General features: G+C 41.8%; 1 long non-coding RNA gene across 1 annotated transcript in view; it reads left to right on the top strand.

Annotated features, from left to right (window-relative positions):
* The first annotated feature begins 17,473 nt into the window (after window positions 1-17,473).
* Window positions 17,474-20,965, top strand: part of LOC120222928 — a 29,562-nt gene continuing 26,070 nt past the window's right edge. Inside the window, exon 1 of the long non-coding RNA XR_005526145.1 lies at window positions 17,474-17,546. This is a non-coding gene — a long non-coding RNA (uncharacterized LOC120222928). The remainder of the gene's footprint in view (window positions 17,547-20,965) is intronic.

The following is a 20,965-nucleotide window of genomic DNA, read 5'->3' as shown; positions in this document are numbered from 1 at the left end:
CTACATTGGTAGCAGACTAGCTGCTGTGCTAAGCCCCTGGAATGTGTCCCCACATGCACCTTCCCCGCAGGAGGAAGGGACCAGGAGAGCACCATGCACATCAGGGGCCAACAGGACTTTTGGGTGGGAAGCCTTGCCTGGGCTGTTGTGATTGGCTGATGCCTGTGCTATTGTGATTGGCCGATGACTGGCCTATTGTGACTGGCTCTTGCCTGGTCTGTTCTGATTGGCTGGTACATGAACGACACTAGTGGTTGGATGAAATTTCACCCCTACCCCATTTCCCTATCTCAGGCTGCCTAGAGGGGAAGGTAAGACACACAGGACTGCAATTGAGAAAGCAAATGAATATTTTTAAAACAACTACCTCCTCTGCAAGCAGAGGTCACACAAGTGGTTCAAGCCCCTAAGCAAACTTCCTGTGAAGCGACGTGAGCAGGAAGTACGTCTTACTCTGCACTACGGTTTAAAGGCCAGCGTCTCCGTCTTGTACTGACAAGCAAGGTAACCTTGTCCTGGTTATTGACCTGCCTTAACTCTAGAGTCCTGATCTGTAAAGCAGAGCTAATAACACATACATAGAGTGGCGTGGGGATTGAACTAGGGAATGTGTACAATACTTGGCACAGATACATGAAAGGCAGCTGTTATCCGTAGTTTTTTAAAAAGTAATTTCTTCCAAATTTTAGAATTGTAACAGAATCCTATAGAGCTCTGATGTAGGGTACATGAGAATAACATCAACTTTATGGATTTGGGTTTAATAGCAAGAGATGAGGCTCATGATTGTAAATATATGAAACTGACTGGTCTACATAAGCATAAGCAGAAAGGATTCCATGCCTTCCCAGTGGGGACAGTCTTGAAAACAGGTATTCACCAGAAAACAGGTGAACATTATTCTTGGCTGAGCAAATACAAGTTTAGAGATTACAATGGTTTTTAGCTCTACAAAGGGTCATAGTATATAAACAGATTGACTGAATATCTGTGGTATGAAAATGTCACAGGTCAGGGGAATGATCAGGACCAAAAAAAGTGTATGGGGCACCCGGATAGCTCAGTTGGTTAAGCATCTGACTCTTGATTTCATCTCATGGTTCGTGAGATCAAGTTCTGCACTGGGCTCTGTGCTTGCGGTGCAGAGCCTGTTTAGGATTAGGATTCTCTCTGCCCCTCCCCCACTCATTCTCTCTCTCTCTCCCCCCACCGTCTGTCTCTCAAAATAAATGAATAAACAGAAAAAAAGTTTAAAAAGGCATGTTAGAGATGAAGGGGAGCTATGAAAGGTTGAGGAAGCAGCCAGATCCTAGAATCTGAGTCCATGAACAAGCCAGATTCCCAGCTCAGGTAAGAGGACAGCTGGCATCCTCCACTCTGCACAGACCAGACCAAAGAACAAGGCTGTTTAGGACACGCTGCTGTTGCCACTGGCCCCTGGATGTCCCCACACTGGGGCAGGAATATATATATTCCTGTTTCTTTGTTTCTCTTGCTCCAAACTCAGAATCCTAGGACCTCCCTTCCCATCGCGACTCCTTGAATGGTGGATTCCCCACAGGTATTCAGACAGCAGGCAGGCAAGCGTGACAGTGCCCAGACATGGTTGTCTGTGTATGAGTCCCAGCTATTTAATGCCAGATCTTCAGTTCGGGGTCCCACCTGCCCTAGCTCACACTGACTCTGGCTGTTACTCTTACATTTTCAGGCAAGTGTATTTTTAATCTTCTAATCTTTGACTCATCCTCCTGAGCAAATGGAGTTACCACTCACCCTTTGCATGTCTTCCCTTTCTCTTCAGGGGAATGGGGTCCTTGATCCTAAGACCTTTCTAATTTCTGACTGGTCTGTGGAATTTTCTTGGCTCATTCTTTCTTACTCAATTATCTTATTGTTCTCAGGGCCTCTCCACATCAGCTGTGCCCTATGCCCCTAGGTGGGAAGACTGATTTTTTAAAAAATGTTTTATTTATTTCTAGGAGAGAGAGAGAGAGCGTGAGCAGGGGAGGGTCAGAGAGAGAGGGAGTCACAGACTGAAACAGGCTCCAGGCTCTGAGCTGGCAGTCAGCACAGAGCCCGACGTGGGGCTCGAACCCACGAACCGCGAGATCATGACCTAAGCGAAAGTCGGATGCTCAACCGACTAAGCCACCCAGGCGCCCCAGATTGATTTTTTTTTTTTTTTACTCAGATTTGGATGGGGTGGGGAACTGGGGGCAGGGAAGAGCCAAGGTCAGCTGGATGGCTCTGGAAAAAGGCTCGTGGCCACCGCCATCAGGTTTGCCTGGCATACTTCTTGGAGAGAGTACTTTGTCTTATCTTGCCATAATCAGTACAGTCATGTATTTTGTACAATGCTTTTACTGTTTGGAATTTCGCCTGCAGTTTCTTATTTGACAGGACTGACACTTTGATGAGGCCCATATTATGACATCCATTTTCTAACAGGATATACATGTACAGGAAGTATATACTATCAGGATTGAAATAGTCAAAAGGAGACAAATATTATTATACCTTCTGAGGCTAATCAAGATCCTCTCTGATTTCAGCCCCCAGATAATTGGGTATCTCTGTCTTTCATAAGTTGGATATTCTGTGGCTACAGAGTTACTCTAGATATATCCCCTGTTCTCGGCTAGCTGGCTTTAACATAGTATTATTTATATTCATAAAGTCTTGAGACAGAAGTGACTCTGTCCACCTCAGACCAATCCCTCTCCTTTGTGCTACCACTGAGCTCTACCTGGCCTCATATTCCTGGCTGGCTTAGTCTATACTGGTACTGGGCTAAGTGGCTTTGCATGGAAGATTTCATTGATCTCACACAACAACCCTCTGACTGAAATACTATTGTATCGATTTTACAGATGTGGAAACTGAGGCTGTAAATAATGTAATACAGCTAAGAAAGAAAGTGGCAGAGCTGGGATTCAAATATCCATCTGTCTGACTCCTGCATCTGAGTTCATCTTTATATCATGTTGCTTCTTTGTTTAGAAGTTGGCTTCTCACAATAGCCTCTAATTCTTGGGAAGAAGGGACAGCACTTCCAAATTTTGCACCCAAGAATAGTGCCTGGAACATAATAGACCCTCAGTAAATACCTGCTGAGTGAATGAATGGGTGGATGAATGCGTATGTTCTGGGGCATGTCTGAAAACTTAATTTTCAGGTATCGAGTGAATGTCATTGCTAGAGATGTTCCATGCGCTGAACAATACACTGGCTCAGAACCGCGAACTTTCCTCTAATTCCTGAGATGAGGCTATTTTATGAGGCCTGGGTGTGGCTGTTTCCCTGTCAAAGTCTTGCTTTTTCCCTTGTTGAGTGGAGACAAATGAACTAGTGACCTGGATGATGGGGACATTATGAAAAAAAATGAAAGGACCGTAAGAATAAAAAGATTTAAAGGAATTACTGGAATTTACAATATTTACTGTATCACATAGGGGTTGATTTGTAGAAAAGGAGTTTTTTTTCTTTTTCTTCTTCTTTCTTTCTATTTTCAAGGAGTCATAATCCCAGTAATCATGGATACTTGAAAAGATGGATGAAAAACTGGAAAACTGTGCTGAATATCATGTTTCACATTTTTTAGACTCTTCCTCATCTCAGTTTTGCTTTTAAAATAAAGTGGTTCCAATTGTTTCAGTTGCTTGAATGAGCCAACCTCAGAGGGGGAAAAAAAAGGCTTTTCTCTTTCTAATGGTTCATCTCTTTGAAACCCCCATCTCATGGTGCTATTAACTAACTCCTATAAGGATTATTTAATTACCTGGATGCTTAGTTGGCTTTTTGTCTTAAAGTGTTGTACCTTCTTGAAGGGAAAAAAAAAATCATTGATTTCTTCCAAAATGATTCAAAGAGTAGGTCCATAAGATACCGAAATAAAAGGTAAAATCCTGAATGAATTTACGATAGAATTCCATCTCAGAAAAATCCAAGAAAAACTCAGTCTTTAGCTCTTATATGGACTTTAGTCCTGTATGGACTTTCTTCTGCTGATGTCTCCTTGAAATTATCTTCTTCTCTGTTTCCAGAGAAGGTGAGTTCTGTTTGCAAATAGGCTTCGGAGGGAATTATTTCCAGCCGACTGACAGGTTAACATTATAGACAAAGAAAAGGCCCAGACTTAAAATGTCAGTAGCATTGACTGGAGCCAGACTTATGGGCATCTTCTCAGCCTTCCTCACACTTACACGGAGAGGTTAACATTCTCATCACACCTCCAGAGCGTCTGACTTAGTTTTCCTCATGTGCTACCTGGGAATCAAATTTTAAAAAGCCTCCCAAGTGATTATAATATAGATTAAGAGTCATAGAAAGGAATTCCATGATAATATAGAACAACTGCTGATGAAGAAACACAGAAGTGAGTTGTCACTGACTTAGCTACAGAAGAGCCACCTATGGAATGAGAATCCAGGGGAACCTCTGTCCCAACCCACTAGCTGGTGGTTACCTACATCCTCCTACTTAACGTCGGTCTGGACCAGCACATCAGCATCACTTGGGAGTGGGCTGGAAATGCAAAATCTCAGCCTCCACCCTAAACCTCCTGAACCACTCTGCCTTTCAACTCAATCTCCAAATGATTCATCTGCACAGGGAGGCAGGAGAAGCCTGAACCAGATAGCCACAGGGTGGAGCAGAATAAATCTGGATGGGAAATACCTCCTATAGGCTTCATTCGGACGGCCAAGTTCAGCTTTTGTCTATAACTCTTTCAGCTGGCATATCTTCATAAGGACTGTTGCTTCTCCATGCTGTTCTAGAAATTCTTCTCCACAGAAGTGCCCCTAATGGTGCCTTTCCTGCCACCTACCTTATTTTTCCCGAGTAAGGGGGTTGCTGGTGGCTGCGGCTGGTGTGATCGGGCTCACCCTTACCATACCTGGTGTCTAACTATATATTATATAATTATATAATTATGCTCTACCCATTGTCACCGGAACTAGGCCATCTGAATACAAATAGGGCAGACTACACGCCAGAAATAGGAATGCATTCCACAGGTGACGGAAGGTATTTATGAATCCTATCTCTGGAGGAAGTGGCTAATGGAGAACAGGGAGGGGTGAAAATAAAGCTGGAAACTCTGTCACTTGCCAGCTCTGTTACTTTCTGAGCCTCCATTTTCTCATCTATAAGGTCAAGAGAATACTATGTGGCCAGCCTCAAAGGGCTGCTTTGAGGATCCAGAGAGAAAATATATCTGAAAAATTTTCTGAACTCGAAAGAGCTTCACATGCATAAGAAGTTGTTACTGCTGTTGTTACAAACCTAAACTATTTGGAAGACATTTGTCAGGGAGGACAGCTCTGTCCTCCTGAAATGGCGCCTGGCGCCTCCTTGGACTTTTGAACCTGGATCTGACCCATTGTGACAAATTCCCACGTTCCTAAAAAATATGGCCACAACAAAAATATAGATCTATTATTGTTAGACATATATATTTATAGTTTTATTTCATACAATTTATATATCTAATATTTATCAGTATGCTTCTATTGACAACATGTTTTTCATCCATATGTGTCACATCACCTAAGGCCAAAAGTTGCTAATGCCAAAAGAAGGGAATGGCAAATATTTCAAGCCAGAGGAATCTTGCTCTGTCTTTACATACTGGTCTCAATGGAAAACCATCCTCACTCTTCTTGGACCAGAGCCTAAAGGAGGCAGCAGAAGCAGAGTCTGAGAGGTGATCAGATGTGAGGTTTTGCCCGGCAGGTACTGGCATGAGCAGGCGGCGGGGTCACAATGGGTCGTCACCTGAATTGGCACTGAGAACCATTTCAGGGCTTCATTCCAGAGTATTGTTTCCTCCCAAGTATTACTCCTTATGATTCAAAGAAGTACCCAGGGGCCTCATCCATGTAAGCTTTCCATGGATTACTAACAGCAAGATGGCCTCAAGATGCAATCCGTCATGCTTGTCCATCAGAATCAGCTCCATATTACAACAGTCATCATGATAAATGCCAGTAAGCCATGAATCATAAAAAAAGAAACTGGTACTTTTTCTATTAAAAAAGTTTTTTAATGTTTGTTTATTTTTGAGAGAGAGACAATGACAGAGCGCAAGCAAGGGAGGGCAGAGAGAGAGGGAGACACAGAATCAGAAGCAGGCTCCAGGCTCTGAGTTGCCAGCACAGAGCCTGACGCGAGGCTGGAAGCCACGGACTGAGAGATCATGACCTGAGCTGAACTTGGATGCTTAACCAACTGAGCCACCCAGATGCCCCAAGAAATTGGTACTTTTAAAGAAGTTATAAAACTTGCAAAAAGTTTTAGAAATAATATATGCCCACCTTGCATTTAACTTTACATCAACATTGATTCTAAGGCATACCATCAATTCAAAAGGAGAATAAGGCAGGAGAGAAAAAACTCTTAATTCCATGTGGAAATTGATTGAAGGCAAAATTGATGAAAAGCAATATTGATTAAGGCAAACTGATTTATTAAATGCTAAAATGTTAAGAAAAAAAAAAGAAGAAGTATGCCTTAGAATTAAGTACTGTAAGCTCTAAATGTGATGAATCACTGCTTAGCTTACATCCGGTTTTCTTTACCAGGATGGAATAGGAAGCTTACCCTGACTCATTTTAAAAGGACCAAAGTCTTCTAGGAGCTCCGGCCCTTTGACTTCAGCACTATGCGGCTTTAGAGCAGTTGGGGAATAAGAGCCTGGGACCCTCAATTTCAAGTGGGATGCTATCTACTACTTGAGTCACATTGTACGTGACACTTTGATATGGAGACAGGGAATCTCTTCAAGAGATGTCACTGTTCTGCCCTCATTAAAAAAAAAATAGCTAATATTTATTGAGCACTTACCACATGGCCCACATAAGGTCCTCCTATTTAATCCCCACAGTAAACCAATGAGTTAGGGTCTATCATGTTTTCTTTTATATCTGCATACATGAAGCTCAGAGAGGTTAATCGAATCACCCAAATATGTTCTACCAATCCACAGTAAAAATAAAGGAGCTAGTTCTTTTTTATTCCAAATATCTCGGTGGCCTCGGTTATGTCCCTGCATGCCCCACTCCTCAGCTGATATTGCCAGTTTCTGCAGGCAGTCAAGACCCAAGACCCGTTCCCCTTGTCTAAACTAGACAATGTCTACCTCTGCATAGCACTAGGTACTCAAGTCACAGTACTTAAAATGAATCCGGAAGTTCCAGTTTCAATAAGGATAATGAGTCTGGTTTCATAATTAAACTTAGGATGTTATTTGGACAAGTAACTCTTCTCAGGGATAAAATAGCTACTGTTTTAAAACACTAACTTCTACAACTTGGTCTCATTTCCCCCAGGATAAGGTACCTACCTCCTATGGTTGGAGGGATTTAGATGGAGCTTAATTTCTGGGAAGACAAGATGCATTGCCTTAAATTTCTAGAGATTGATTTCTTCCCCCTCAACTCATAGGTCTGTAGACAAGGAAACAGTTGGATCAATTATAGTTTAACACCAAATTACCCTCATTATATTAAGAGAATAAAGCGATGGCATGCACTTGTGTAGATGAAACAGCAGATGTTTTGTGAGTGAATGGTTGTGGGCACTGTCGGGCCCTAGTGCTGGGAGGAAGGAGTAGATCACGTATCCATTCGACCCCCACGAATGTGGAAAAGAGCCCAGTCTTCATAGGAATGTGATAAACCAGGACCAAAATCACATGAGTGAGCACTAAACTTGGCTTCTCACCTGGGAATAACAGCGTTGTGGTGATGAAGGCCGAGGAAACAATTAAACAACAGAAGCTTATGTTATCAGGTATTTTCATAAAGATCCCAGGATTTCGGCCTTTAAGGCAATATGATCACGTTAGAGTGATTTTCATCCAGGACCATTTTTGTTTGTTTGTTTGTTGCTTATTTTACTTAAGAGAATAAATCAGCTTTAGTAAATAACTTCTGTTTCTTTAGGAAATTACTAGAAGGAAATACTCAGTTTCCTTAGGAAATTACTAGAAGCCTCATTTCCTCTAAAAAGCAAACCCAGAGATTCAGATTTTACACTGAAGTTTATTTTTAAATGTAAGGGACTGGCTTATTACCTACATTTTGAGCTGAGTCTAATATTGTCAGAGGAATGAGATTATATACGGCTACTAAAGATAAAGTAATGCAGAACCATACGACAGGTTTCATTCGCAGACTTTGGAGCACAAATAAGTCAGGACAAGAGGACACTCGTTTTTTTCCCCTTTGTTCTTTTTTTTCCCCCTGATAGTATTCAATTAGCTGAAAAGTCCTATAAGAAGAGGAATGTGGCACCGATTTAGGAAATACAATAGGGATGAATGTAGGAACCACAGGGACAGGTGCCTGTCAGGGACATACTGGCAGTCGTGTGTCTCCCATCAAACATTCATGAAAGTCTGAGATCCCAAGTATACATCTAACAGTAATCGTCATATGGTTCAGGGGCAATGAGGAGATGTCCCAGAGAAATAGGTGTCTTCAAGAAATTGCCAACACCAAAGTATAAATTAAATACAATCCTGACTAAGCGCTCCTTGTCATTAATCATTGCACAACGTCACACCCTTGACCTCCGGGCTGCATTAAACTCCAGGAAGCATATTCCTGGCTCTGTTCTAAAGGCCTTGCGTCCGGGCCAGGAGTCTGTGGGAAAGAATCAACTTCTGCTCAGAGGACAGGGGCAGGTCTGGTACTCACCCCCTCGGCCCTTGCAAGCCCCACCAAGGGAGACGTTTACGTGAGCCCTGACCGCTCTGGGTCTGAAGGTGCCAAAGCCAGTGTACTAGTTTGTCATGTTTTGCCCCTGCTACCACTTTATAAGGAGCTCACAAACACTTGGGAGAGAATTCCCTATGCAAATGAGACTTAGGCGTGCTGCTTGAAAAACTAGAATCTGAAGAATCTCAAAATAATATGTAGAAACCATTACACGGGTTGCTTTGGGGATAGTATTCTCACCACGGCTGCAGCTGACAAAGAGTGTTCGCAGGCCACGGTCAGGGACCTTCAAGAATCCATAATTACACATTGTGGCAAGATCATAAAATTTACATCAGGCCAAAATGGCGCTCACATCCCGGCCCAGGAGTTTCTGAGCTCAAGCACACTGAGTGATTTCACGTTCTCTTTTGTCACCTGCTGAGGCAAAGTTAATTAAAAATTAAGAACAAAAAAACAAGGTTATTTCCCAGTCAGAGGCATTGCCTTGGGTTCCTACTGTCCATGCTTCTGGCTCTGGGTTTTCATATAATAACGTTGTCCACCAACATGAAGTCAAATCAGTATGGACTCAAACTCAGGACCTAAGTTTTGGTTCTCATCTACATCTCAGTGCAGTGTGACTGCGCTTGGCATCTGGCTATCTTGCTCTGACCCAGGGTGCATAATGGTACTTTTGTGTGCTCTGTTCTCTTAGGCTGGCTTTGACCTTTGGCTGCTGCCTCCACCTGATAGTAAACTGAGGGCCCGTCTTCCCCGGGTTCTACACCATGGCTGGTTTAGGAGAAGCACAAGGTCATCAAGTATAGTTCAGGATGCTTAGTCCAGGTTTTAAACACTCCCCTTTGGGCTCCTGCAGATGCTGGTGCAGATTGCCTTATTATTTCCTCATCTACCACCCGCGAGGGCTAGAGACTGACCAGGAAAGTAGGTGGTCAGGGTTCGAGGACCAAGGGCTGGATCAGATCATCCTTAGTGAAGGGACTGGGTTCTCAGAGACTCAGGGGCAAGCAAAGCAGGGAAACTCTGAAACGTGCTCAATTCTAAGTAGCTGAGCATCAGAACGGGCATCCACACCAAGGTGGGCCAGAGAGAGCACCGGAGCAATGTTACAGAGTCAGCGAGGTAAGACCAGACATTGGCAAGAGCCAGTGTGAGGAGTAAAAATAGAAACGCGTGTAAAGTGTTTCGGGAAAATTCTTTGTCTATAGCACTCAATAAATGATAGCAGTGAGATAATGGTTAAAGTAATAAGAGTTCTAGATAGTTCCCTGACCTGCATCCCTGAGATCGTGCTCTGATGAAAAGTTTATATATATTTTTCTGCCTATCTATTTTCCATGTTAGGACATGAGCATCACAATTACTAACAAAACTGTAGGGTCAGATTGCCTGGATCTGAATTTCAGCCAAATTTCATTTGCCAGCTGCCTAGCTTTGGGCAAGGTAACCTGTCTGAGTCTCACTTTCCTGGGGGGTAATAGAACCCACCTCATCAAGTTTTTGTGAAGTTTCAATGAGACATTTTGTGACGAGTCTTTATCATAGTGATGGCTACTATTTTGGCTATTTCTTATTATCTCTATTCTTGGATTGCTTTCTTGGATTCACCCTGGCAATCTTTCCTCTTTTACATTAGTGAAATAATATCTGTGGAATTCTTGGCATGCTTCTACATAAATGTCAGCAGCTCTTATTTTATTCTTTTTCTTATTGTTATTATATAAGGATGATTATCTAGGATTACCTAGGATCACACACTGAGTTAGTGAAAAAGCAGATTAGAAACCAGGTCTCTGAAATCTCAGTCTAAAGAAGTTTCCATTTAAAGATGGTATCAAGGGGCGCCTGGGTGGCTCAGTTGGTTGTGCATCTGACTCTTGATTTTGGCTCAGGTCATGGTCCTGGGGTTGTGGACTGACACAGGTGTCGGGCTCTGCACTCAGCATGGAGCCTACACACACTCTCTCTCTCTCCCCCTCCCTCACCCCTCTCTCTGGCTCATGCTCTCTCTCTCTCAAATAAAAAATAAAATGCAAAAAAGATGGTATCAAAATACCATTTACCTTTACTCCATGAAGGTAATTTCTCTTATGTTAATTCTAGATAGTATTTAAAAGCAATTCTCAAGGGAACCCTTGTGCACTGTGGGTAGGATTGTAAACTGGTACAGCCGCTGTAGGAAACAGTACAGAAGTTCTTCAAAAAATTAAAAATAGAAATACCATATGATCTAGCAATTCCACTTCAGGGAATGTATCTGAAGGAAACAAAATCACTATGTCACAGAACTATCTGCACCCTCCATGTTCATAGTGGCATTATTTACAATTGCCAAGACATGGAAACAGCCTAAAAGTCCGCTGACAGATAAATGGATAAAGAAGTTGTGAGAATGAATATATTTATATTTATACTGAGATAGTATTTATATATAATGTATAATGGGATATTATTCAACCATGGGAAAGAAGGAAATCCTGCCATTTGTAACAACACAGATGGACCCTGAGGGCATTATGCTAAGTGAAATAAGCCAGACAGTTGAAAAAGACAAACACTGTATGATCTAACTTATATGTGGAATCTAAAACAAACAGACCCTTAGAAAGAGATCAGACTGTGGCTACCAGAGGGGGGGCGGGGCTGGTCTGGGAACTAGATCAAGGTAGTCAATCTGTACCAGTTTTAAGATAAATAGGTGTTGGGGTTATAATGTACAACGTGAACGCTATAGTTAGGATGTATAGAGTACATCCTAAGAGTTCTCATCAAAAGGAAAACAGTATTTTTCTTTTTCTTTTGGGGGGAGTATCTATGTGAGATACAGATATTAACTAAACTTATTGTAATCTTTCTACTATGTAGGTAAGTCAAATCATTATGGAGTACCCCTTAAACGTACATGGTGTGTATGTCAATTACAGCTCAATAAAACTGGGTAGGGGGGAAGAAGCAATTCTCAAAGGCTTTGACTTCACCTCTGAGGCACCAGCAGACCACAGTGAGAACCCCCAAGAGATACTTTTGAGTCCAGTTCTGGAGCAGTCCCTCACTATTGTAATGTAATGTAATGTAATTAATGTAATGTAATGTAATGTAATGTAAATATAATATATAATGTAATATAATATAATAAATATAATAAAATATAATAAATACAACATATGCGGTAGACCCTCAAATGTATTTGCAATAATCATATATGTAACTATGATTATTATATTTGTCAATGTATAGGGAGAGGAGCAATGAAGCTAGAGAGAGGGGATAAGTACTAACACTCTCTAGTGGCCCACGTTTTGGATGTTTTCTGTGGGCCTAAATAACACGCAGATGGTCACACCTGAGAGCTGGGTAAGGGTAGGATTTCAAGCTCTACATGTTTTAATATCTCCTCCAGTAAGGTATTAGTTAAGTTGTCAAATTTCTAGCCTGCTCACTGATATCAGAAAAGCCTCTGATCCCTGAGGAGGCTGTGTGATAAAGCCATGCACATTTACCAGGTACAGCAGATTCCTGAAGCTCCAAATTGACAAAAGCCCAGGAGTTAATGTAAAACCGATGGAGGAACTCTAGAAAAAATAACCATATAATTGGCTGTAAAAAAAAAATGGGACACTCTGGAGAGTGAAAATGGAAATCTTAAAAAATATGCTTGTGATTTAGCATTTGAAAACCATCAGCCTAATTCACCATCACAGAAAGAAACCATATGGTCATCTCAATAAACGCAGAAGCATTTGACAAAATTCAGCATCTATGTATGATTAAAACTCTCACAAATCAGGAACAGAAAGGAACTTCCTCCATCTTATAGAGAGTATAGTAAATTATGCTAATAACAACATACATAAAGATGAAATATTGAATATTTTTTTTGTTTTCAGATCAAAAACAAGACAAGGACATTGCTTTACCATTTCTATTCAGTATTAGAGGTTCTAACTCATACAATGAAGGAAGAAAAGAAATAAAATGCATAAAATTGGAAAGCAAAGGTAAAATAACTATAATTGCAGAAAATATAACTATGTGTGTATAAAATTCTCAGGAATCAGTAAAACAACTACTTAGTGAATTTAGTCAGTGTGATGGTTAATATTACTGTTTGGTTAAATGTTACTCAGGGTGTGTCTGTGGGGATGTTTCCAAATGAGATTAACATTTGAATTGGTGGCCTGCATAAAGTAGACTGCCCTCCATAATGAGGGTGAGCTTCGAGGCCTAAACAGAACAAAAAGTTGTAGTGAGACTCTCTTTGAGAAGGGACATCATTCTTTTTCTGCCTTTTGACTTGGACTCTGACTGAAACTTACACCTTTCGCTCTCTTGGTTTTTAGACTTTCAGAGTCATACTGAAACTATACTAGGTTTCCTGGTCTCCAGTTTTCTTACTGCAAATCCTGGGATTTCTCAGCCTCCATAACCACATAAACCAATTCTTTATAATAAGTCTCTTTCTATACACCATTGGTTCTTATTTGGAAAGCCCAGACTAATACAGTTAAGATTGAGGAATATAAGTTGAATATACAAAAAATTGTTCATATTTCTAAGTACTAATAGCAACAACTGGAAAAATAACATAAAAACAATTCCATTTACAATAGTACCAAAACAAACAAAAATACTTAGGAATAAATTTAACAAAAGATATATTGCTACATTGAAAATCATAAGATACTGCTTAAAAGAATTAAACAATGCTTAATAAATGAAGAAATATGTCACATAATGGTTTAGAATATTGTTAGGATGCCAGTTCTTTCCACACTGATCTAAGACTGATCTCAAGTTCAATCACAATCCCAACAAGATTTTTTTTCTTGGTAGAAATTGACAAGTTAATTTTAAAATGCATATGGAAATGAAAAAGACCTAAAAAAGCCAAAGCTATCATGAAAATAAAGGACAAGCTAGAAGATTCATACTACCTGACTTCAATACTTACTATAATAATACTTGTTTTATACAAAATACTGGTTTTACACAGTAATCAAGAGAATGTTGTATTGGCATAAGGATAGAAAAATACATAAATGGAACAGAACGGAAATCCTGAAATATACCCACACTTTCAGGATGAATTGATTTTTTTTTTATACTTTGGTTAAATACACATAACACAAAATGTACCATTTTAACTGTTTTTAAGTGCACAGTTCTGTAGCATTAGGTACATTCCCATTAGGCAACCATTGCCACGATTCACCTCCAGAATTTTTTTAACTTCCAGACTGAAACCCTGTATCCATTAAATACCAACTCTCCATTACCCCCATTACATAACTCTTGCATAGTATATAAAAATCACACAGTACTGATCACAGATTTAAATGTAGAGCATGAAACGGTAAGACTTTTAAAAGAAAACAGAAGAAAATCATCAGGACCCAGGGCTACTCAAGAATTCTTAGATGGGAGGGGCGCCTGGGTGGCTTAGTCAGTTAAGTGTCTGACTTTCGCTTAGGTCATGATCTCGCGGTTCGTGGGTTCGAGCCCCGCGTCGGGCTCTGTGCTGACTGCCAGCTCAGAGCCTGGAGCCTGTTTCAGTCTGTGACTCCCTCTCTCTCTGACCCTCCCCTGCTCACACTGTCTCTCTCTCTCTCCTAGAAATAAATAAAAACATTAAAAAATTAAAAAAAAAAGAATTCTTAGATGGGAAACTAATAGCAAGATCCATAAAGATTTAAAACATGATAAATTGATATTCATTAAGATTGAAAATGTGTGCATGGTGAAAGACTGTTAAAGAAAACGAAAATGCAAGCTACAAGCTGTGAGAAAAGTGTCTGCAAATCATAAGGATATACAAATGGCAAATAAACACATGAAAAAGATGTTTAAGATCATTAGCCACCAGGTATATCGGATCACCCTGCATCTATTAGAATAGCTGAAATAAAAAACAGTGACAATATCACACGGTATGGGTGTGAAGAAACTGGATCCATCACACATTGCTAGCAGGAATGTAAAGTTGGTGCAATCACTTTGGAAATCAATTTGGCTGTTTCTTTGAAAGCTAAGCATACCGCTTACTATTCAACCTAGCAATCACACTCTGGGCATTTAGCCAGGAGCCGTGAACACTTATGTCCACCCAAAAATCTGTAGATGGATGTTGATAGCAGCTATGTCTATGTGGCCCAATCCTAGAAACAACCCAAGTGTCCTTCGAAGGTTAACCTGTGGTCCATCACAGCATAGAACATCACAGAGGGTGGCCTATTGATGCACATAACAGCTTGGATGGATTTCAAGAATGTTACGCTGAGTGAAAAAAATCTAATTTCAGAAGGTCCTATACTGTATGATTTGATTGATACAGAGTTTCAACATGAAAGATCTATCAAATCGGAGAACAAATCGCTAAGGGTCAGGAATGGGGGCAGCGATGAATACGATTGTAAAAGCGTAGCACGAGAGGGATCTTTGCGGTGATGCGATAGTTCTGTATCTTGAATGTGATGGTAGTTACAACCTGCACTTGTGCTAAAGTGACATAAAACTCTAGGTGTACACTGTGGCAATGTCAGTTTCCTGTTTTGACATCACACTATGGCTATATAAAGATGAAACCATCGGGAGAAATGGCTGAAGAGAACAGGGGACCTCTCTGTACTGTCTTTGGACCTTCCCATGAGTTTCTATTAAAACAAACAACAACAACAACAAAAACCCTCTGCCTCTGGAAAGACAGTAAGAAACTAAAAACTCAAGTCACAGATTAGAAGACAGTATTTTCTTTCTTTTTTTAAAAAAAATTTTTATATGTATTTATTATTGAGACAGAGAGAAACAGACCGTCAGTGGGGGAAAGGCAGAGAGAGGGAGACACAGAATCTGAAGCAGGCTCCAGGCTTTGAGCTGTCAGCACAGAGCCCAACGTGGGGCTTGAACCCATGACCATGAGATCATGACCTGAGCCGAAGATGGATGCTTAACCAACTGAGCCACCCAGGCGCCCCTGGAAGACAGTCTTTTCAATACATTAATATCTCACAAGGAAGTGGAATCAAGAATATGTAACAGACTTCTACACAGCCATAAAAAAAGACAAACAATTCAATTAAAAAATGGTCCAGAGCTTAATACATATATCTTAAAGAAGATGAGTGAAGGCTCAATAAGTATATCATTGGTCATTAGGAAAATGTAAGTTAAAGATGTAATGAGCTGCTACTTCTCATACACTAGGATGGCTAAAATTTAAAAACCAATAATGCTGAATATTGGCTGAGATGTGGGACAACTATACCCCATATATTGCTGGTGAGTGTATAAAATGAGACACTTACTTTGGAAAACTGCCTGTCAGCTTCTAAAACAAAGTTAAACCAGGGTGCCTGGGTGGCTCAGTTGGTTAAGTGTCTGACTTCAGCTCAGGTCATGATCTCACAGTTGGTGAGTTTGAGCTCCACAATGGGCTTGGTGCTGACAGCTCAGAGCCTGGAACCTGCTTTGGATTCCGTGTCTCCCTTTCTCTCTTCCTCCTCTGCTTATGCTCTGTCTCTCTCTGTCTCTCAAAAATAAATAAACGTTAAAAAAATTTTTCAAGTTAAACCTACACATACCCTATGGTCCAGTAATTACAGTCTTAGATGGATATCCAGGAGAAATAAAAGATATGCCTTCAAAAAGACTGAAAAAGAATGTTTATAGCAGCTTTGTACATAATTCCCTCAAACTGGAAACAACACACATGTCCATCCACAAGAAAATATACTCGGCGATAAAAAAGAATGAACACCAACAATATGGCTAAATCTCAAAAAACATTATGTTGGGTGAAATAAGCCAAACACAAAAGAGTACAAGCTGCGTGATTCCATTTATATGAAGCTCATTTCTATTCCAAGATATGGAAAAAGTACTCTGTAGTGACAGAGACCAGAACAGTCATTGCCTATGTATGTGGGGGGGGGGGGGGGGGAGTTTGGCTGGGCCAGGGCATGAGAGAACTTCCTGGGATCATAGAAATGTTCTGTATCTTGCCTGGGTTGCTTCTTCTACAGATGGATGCATTTGTCAAAACCTATTGATGCGAAACGTATGACTTGTGTTTTTATTGTGTGCAAATTTTAACTTACAATAGATGTGGGATCAAAAAAACCCCAAAAGATGTGGGATCAAGGCCTAAACCTGGGTGGTCCCAGGGAAACTGAGATGTAAGGTCGGTCACTGAGTCTGGAGGCTTCCAGAAGAGACTGGCAAAGTGACAAGGGAGTCCCCACTTTAGGAGAAGCGAGGAAAAAGTCAGCTCCTCGCTGAGCAGAAACTAGCCTCCTTCCCAGATCCCCAGGGATCAAAGAGGGACAGTAATCAAAGGGCCATTCTGAAGCAGCAGGTTCTCATGATACAGACCTGCCCTGACTTTTGGGTCTGCCCTGGTTATTTTCTTGGGTGTTACTGTAGAAATGATAGGTCTGCGAATGCCTGACCATCTGGTACCCTGCTCATCACGGAGAGTGGGAAAGTGCCAGAAGGACAGTGTTTGTCTGTAATACTGGCATCGAGGCTGACTTTCTGAGACTTCAGAGAGGGAGCTGGTCTATAACCTGAAGCATCCTGTACGCTGCCCTTTTCTTTGCTGGGACTCTTCCTCTGAAGACTCTATTTGCAAAGTTAGCTCTCTGCCCAGCAAATTTGTTTTTGTTAAGAGAGTCTGAATCAATGACTTCTTTAACACGCTTTGATTACCTAATCTCTAGGCTGCATCTCATCTCTGTCATCAATTAGGTGATCCTTGGAGCTGAGCTGAGAGAACTGAATCTCCCCAGAGCCTCAAACCTGGTTTATAAATGGAAACTACCAATGGTAAGTCCTCATTCCAGCTTCCCTCCCTGTAAAGAAGGGACTAGAGAGGGGAAGTCGTCGTGTTTGAACACTGCATCAGGGGAAAAGACAAAGGCAATGGGGTCCATTGCCTCAGAGCTCAGTTCCTTGTAAGAAGTCCTCCTCAGCTTACTTCACAGGATTGTTTTTTCATACTTAAAATTTTTTTTAAAGTTTATTTATTTTGAGAGAGAGAGAGTGCAAGCAGGGAAGGGGCAGAGAGAGAGGTAAGAGAGAATCCCAAGCAGGCTCCCAAGCTGTCAGCACAGACAGAGCCCCGATGTGGGGCTCAAACTCATGAACAACGAAATCATGACCTGAGCTGAGACCAAGAGTCAGATGCTTAACTGACTGAGCCACCCAGGCGCCCCTGGTTTTTTACACTTTTAGTGATCCAAAAAGGTGCTCCCTCCTGATTTCCCTGTGAAGGCCACAGCACCCTCCCCGCCTCTCAGGCTAGGCACCTTGGAATCATTTTGCCTCCTCACTCCTCCTTGCCCTCTATACAGGGTGACGGTTTCTAGGTGCTGAAAATGCCACCTCTCCTGGGCTCTCACCCCCACCTTCCCCCATGTCCAGCACCTCCCTTGTTCAGACTTTGATTTCTTCTCATCTGGACCAGTTGACCTGGCTCCCCTGCGTCTAGCCCCGCCTCCGTGCAATCCAGCCTATGGATTTCTGTGTGGTTACCTGACCTAGTGTATAGCCCAGGTTACCTGACCTAGTGTATAGCTCGGATCACTCTGGCCCCATGCTCAAAAATCTTTAGCAGTTTACATTCGCTTACGGAGGTAAGTATAAATAAACTCTTTACTCGGAATCTGCTTTCCAGTCTCTTGCCTGAATAATCGCCCACATACTGAGTGGCCTGACTACTGGCCCGCTTTTCAACTCTGGACCTTCCTTCATCGTATTCCTCCTTTGTGGGGAGGCTTTCATTTCTGTTCACTTCATCCTTCCATATTCCTTCTTCCAAAAGTCGCCTCTAACCGGACATGTCCTTTTTGTCCCCTAAGCTACCTCAGCACATAACAAAACAAAACAACAAAACTCTTGCAGTACTGACCCTCTGTCTTATGTTATAGTGAAGCCAATATCTGTCTTATTCCCATTATTAGATTGTCAACTCCTCAAAGGACAAAGCCACATTTCACTTATCTCCATAGATAAGTGACTATCTAGACACTTTTCTAGATTTAATCCATTACTTAGCACACAGCTGTTATTAGATAAATATTTGTTGACTCGAATTCTTTTTTTTTTTTTTTTGTTAATGTTTATTTATTTTGGGGAGAGATAAAAAATGAGTGGGGGTGGGGCAGAGGGAAAGGAAGCCACAGAATCCGAAGCAGGCTCCAGGCTCTGACCTGTCCGCACAGTTGGATGCTCAACCGACTGAGCCTTCCAGGTGCTCCTGTTGACTCAAATTCAGTACCCACTATTTAAAATTATTTATACTATTTGAGGTTAGTATTTGCTACTAGAGTTTGGCCTGAACCAAAGTTTTAAAAAGCATAACTGCCATCTTTCAAAAAGTTGAGCTCTGTTTTCAGCCTGTATAATGTTTAAAATGTGGGGAAAGGCCATGAAGCAAGACTGCTGTTCTTTAACGCTCCTCGAACTATTATGACTCGTCATGGCCTCATTTAAAGAGATGCTGTACTTCCTTAGAGAATATCATATGGACATGAAGAGAACCACAGGCTTTAGGAATCGTCAGGGAAGCAGAATGAGGAACGCCCGGCGACGGCCGAAGGCTGCTGTGGGGGGGGGGGGGGGGGGCAGAAGTGAAGAAGGCTCTGTAAAATGGCCCCGGAGCTGGGCCTGCCATCTGTGGCTAGGTCAGCTATCATGGCCTCAGACCCACTCTGGAGTCATGACCTTTTTTTTTCTGATGAACTTTGTATTAAATGCTATTCTTGTTCTGCGTTAACATTTGGTAAGTTGTTCTTGCCAACCTCAAGTTGTCTAGGCTTTACTGAGGGAACCAAGGAAAGGGTATTTTAATCCAAGTTTGTACCAGGGGATTAAAGGAATGAGGTGGATTTTGTAATAGTAGGAGTCATTGAAATTCTTTTTTTAAATGTTTACTTATTTGTTTTGAGAGAGAGAGCAGGGGTGGGGCAGAGAGAGAATCCCAAGTAGGAACCATGCTGTGCTGTCAACACAGAGCCCAATGCAGCACCCTGAGCTCGCAATCTCATGATCTGCGCCAAACTCAGGAGTCTTTGGACACTTAACTGACTGAGCTGCCCAGGTGCCCAGTAATTCTTAAGGGGAAGATAAACATCTATAAGCTGGAGGGGTAGGGCAGAGTGAGGCTGATTTTATATCTTCCTCTGTTTACTTGGAGATTTCTTTCCGGAACTCTTCTCTGATGCAACTGTGGAGCATTTCATTACTGTTTCAAACAAGAGAACCAGTTCCTGTCTAAGATGCTGAGTAAATATTCTCGGATTGACTGCTGATAAATGCCTCAACTGTTCCAAATGGATTAGCTCTGCTCGAAGCAAGAGCCATATTGAATTTCCATCCAAGATGACTACTGGCCCTTCTGCAACCCAGAAATGACCTGAAATCACATGAGCTCTTTTTGTTTTGATAAATCATGGGCTTCCAGTCTCTCTGAAGCCCAGGCCCTGGCCTCCCTGACTACACATTAGACCCTCTGACATGAGAGGTCTCTAAACCTGAGGAAAAAGCCTGCATTACTTTTCATGTTTCCATGGGCCTCCAAGGACACATCCTTATTCTATCCACAATATTCAGCCAGTTTTCCTTCTCTGCTGGCTTCCTCTCCTTTTGTTGTGAAGAACAGCCTCTGAGGCAGGAGAGCACTTAAACCAAGATGTTCCCTGGAGACGCTGAGGAGCCTAGAACTTGATTTAGTCCTCAGTGGGGAGCTCAGTCCTAAAGAGGGAGGAGGAAGAGAAGAACTCAGGCCTGGGGGCGGCAGGGGGTCACCTCTCCTCAGTCTTTTTGGGCAGGGCTGGAGGCTGTAGCCGTTTGGCTTCAGGAATCAGGTCTGGGTTCTCTGAGTACCTCGTGCAACTTGTTTATTTTTTTTAAATGTTTATTTATTTTTTGGGGGCGGAGGAGCAGAGAGAGGGAGATAGAGGATCCGAAGTGGGTTCTGTGCTGACAGCAGAGAGCTGGATGTGGGGCTTGAACCCACAAACCGTGAGATCATGAACAGAGCCAAAGTCAGACACTTAACCAGCTGAGCCACCCAGGTGTCCCTGGGTGCTTTTGTGTGTTTAACACCAGGTTATCCCCGCCCCTTTGGGAAGAAGCCAGGCATTACCTTCAGCTGGATTTACGCGCTCTGATTTCAGACTGTACTGAACTTCTTTTTTTTTTTTTTTTTTTTTTTAAATGTTTTTTATTTATTTCTAAGAGAG

Source organism: Hyaena hyaena, unplaced genomic scaffold, assembly GCF_003009895.1.
Source record: "Hyaena hyaena isolate Hyena2069 unplaced genomic scaffold, ASM300989v1 scaffold_17, whole genome shotgun sequence".
In the NCBI taxonomy this organism is placed as follows: domain Eukaryota; kingdom Metazoa; phylum Chordata; class Mammalia; order Carnivora; family Hyaenidae; genus Hyaena; species Hyaena hyaena.
This window is presented reverse-complemented; position numbering and strand designations above follow the sequence as displayed.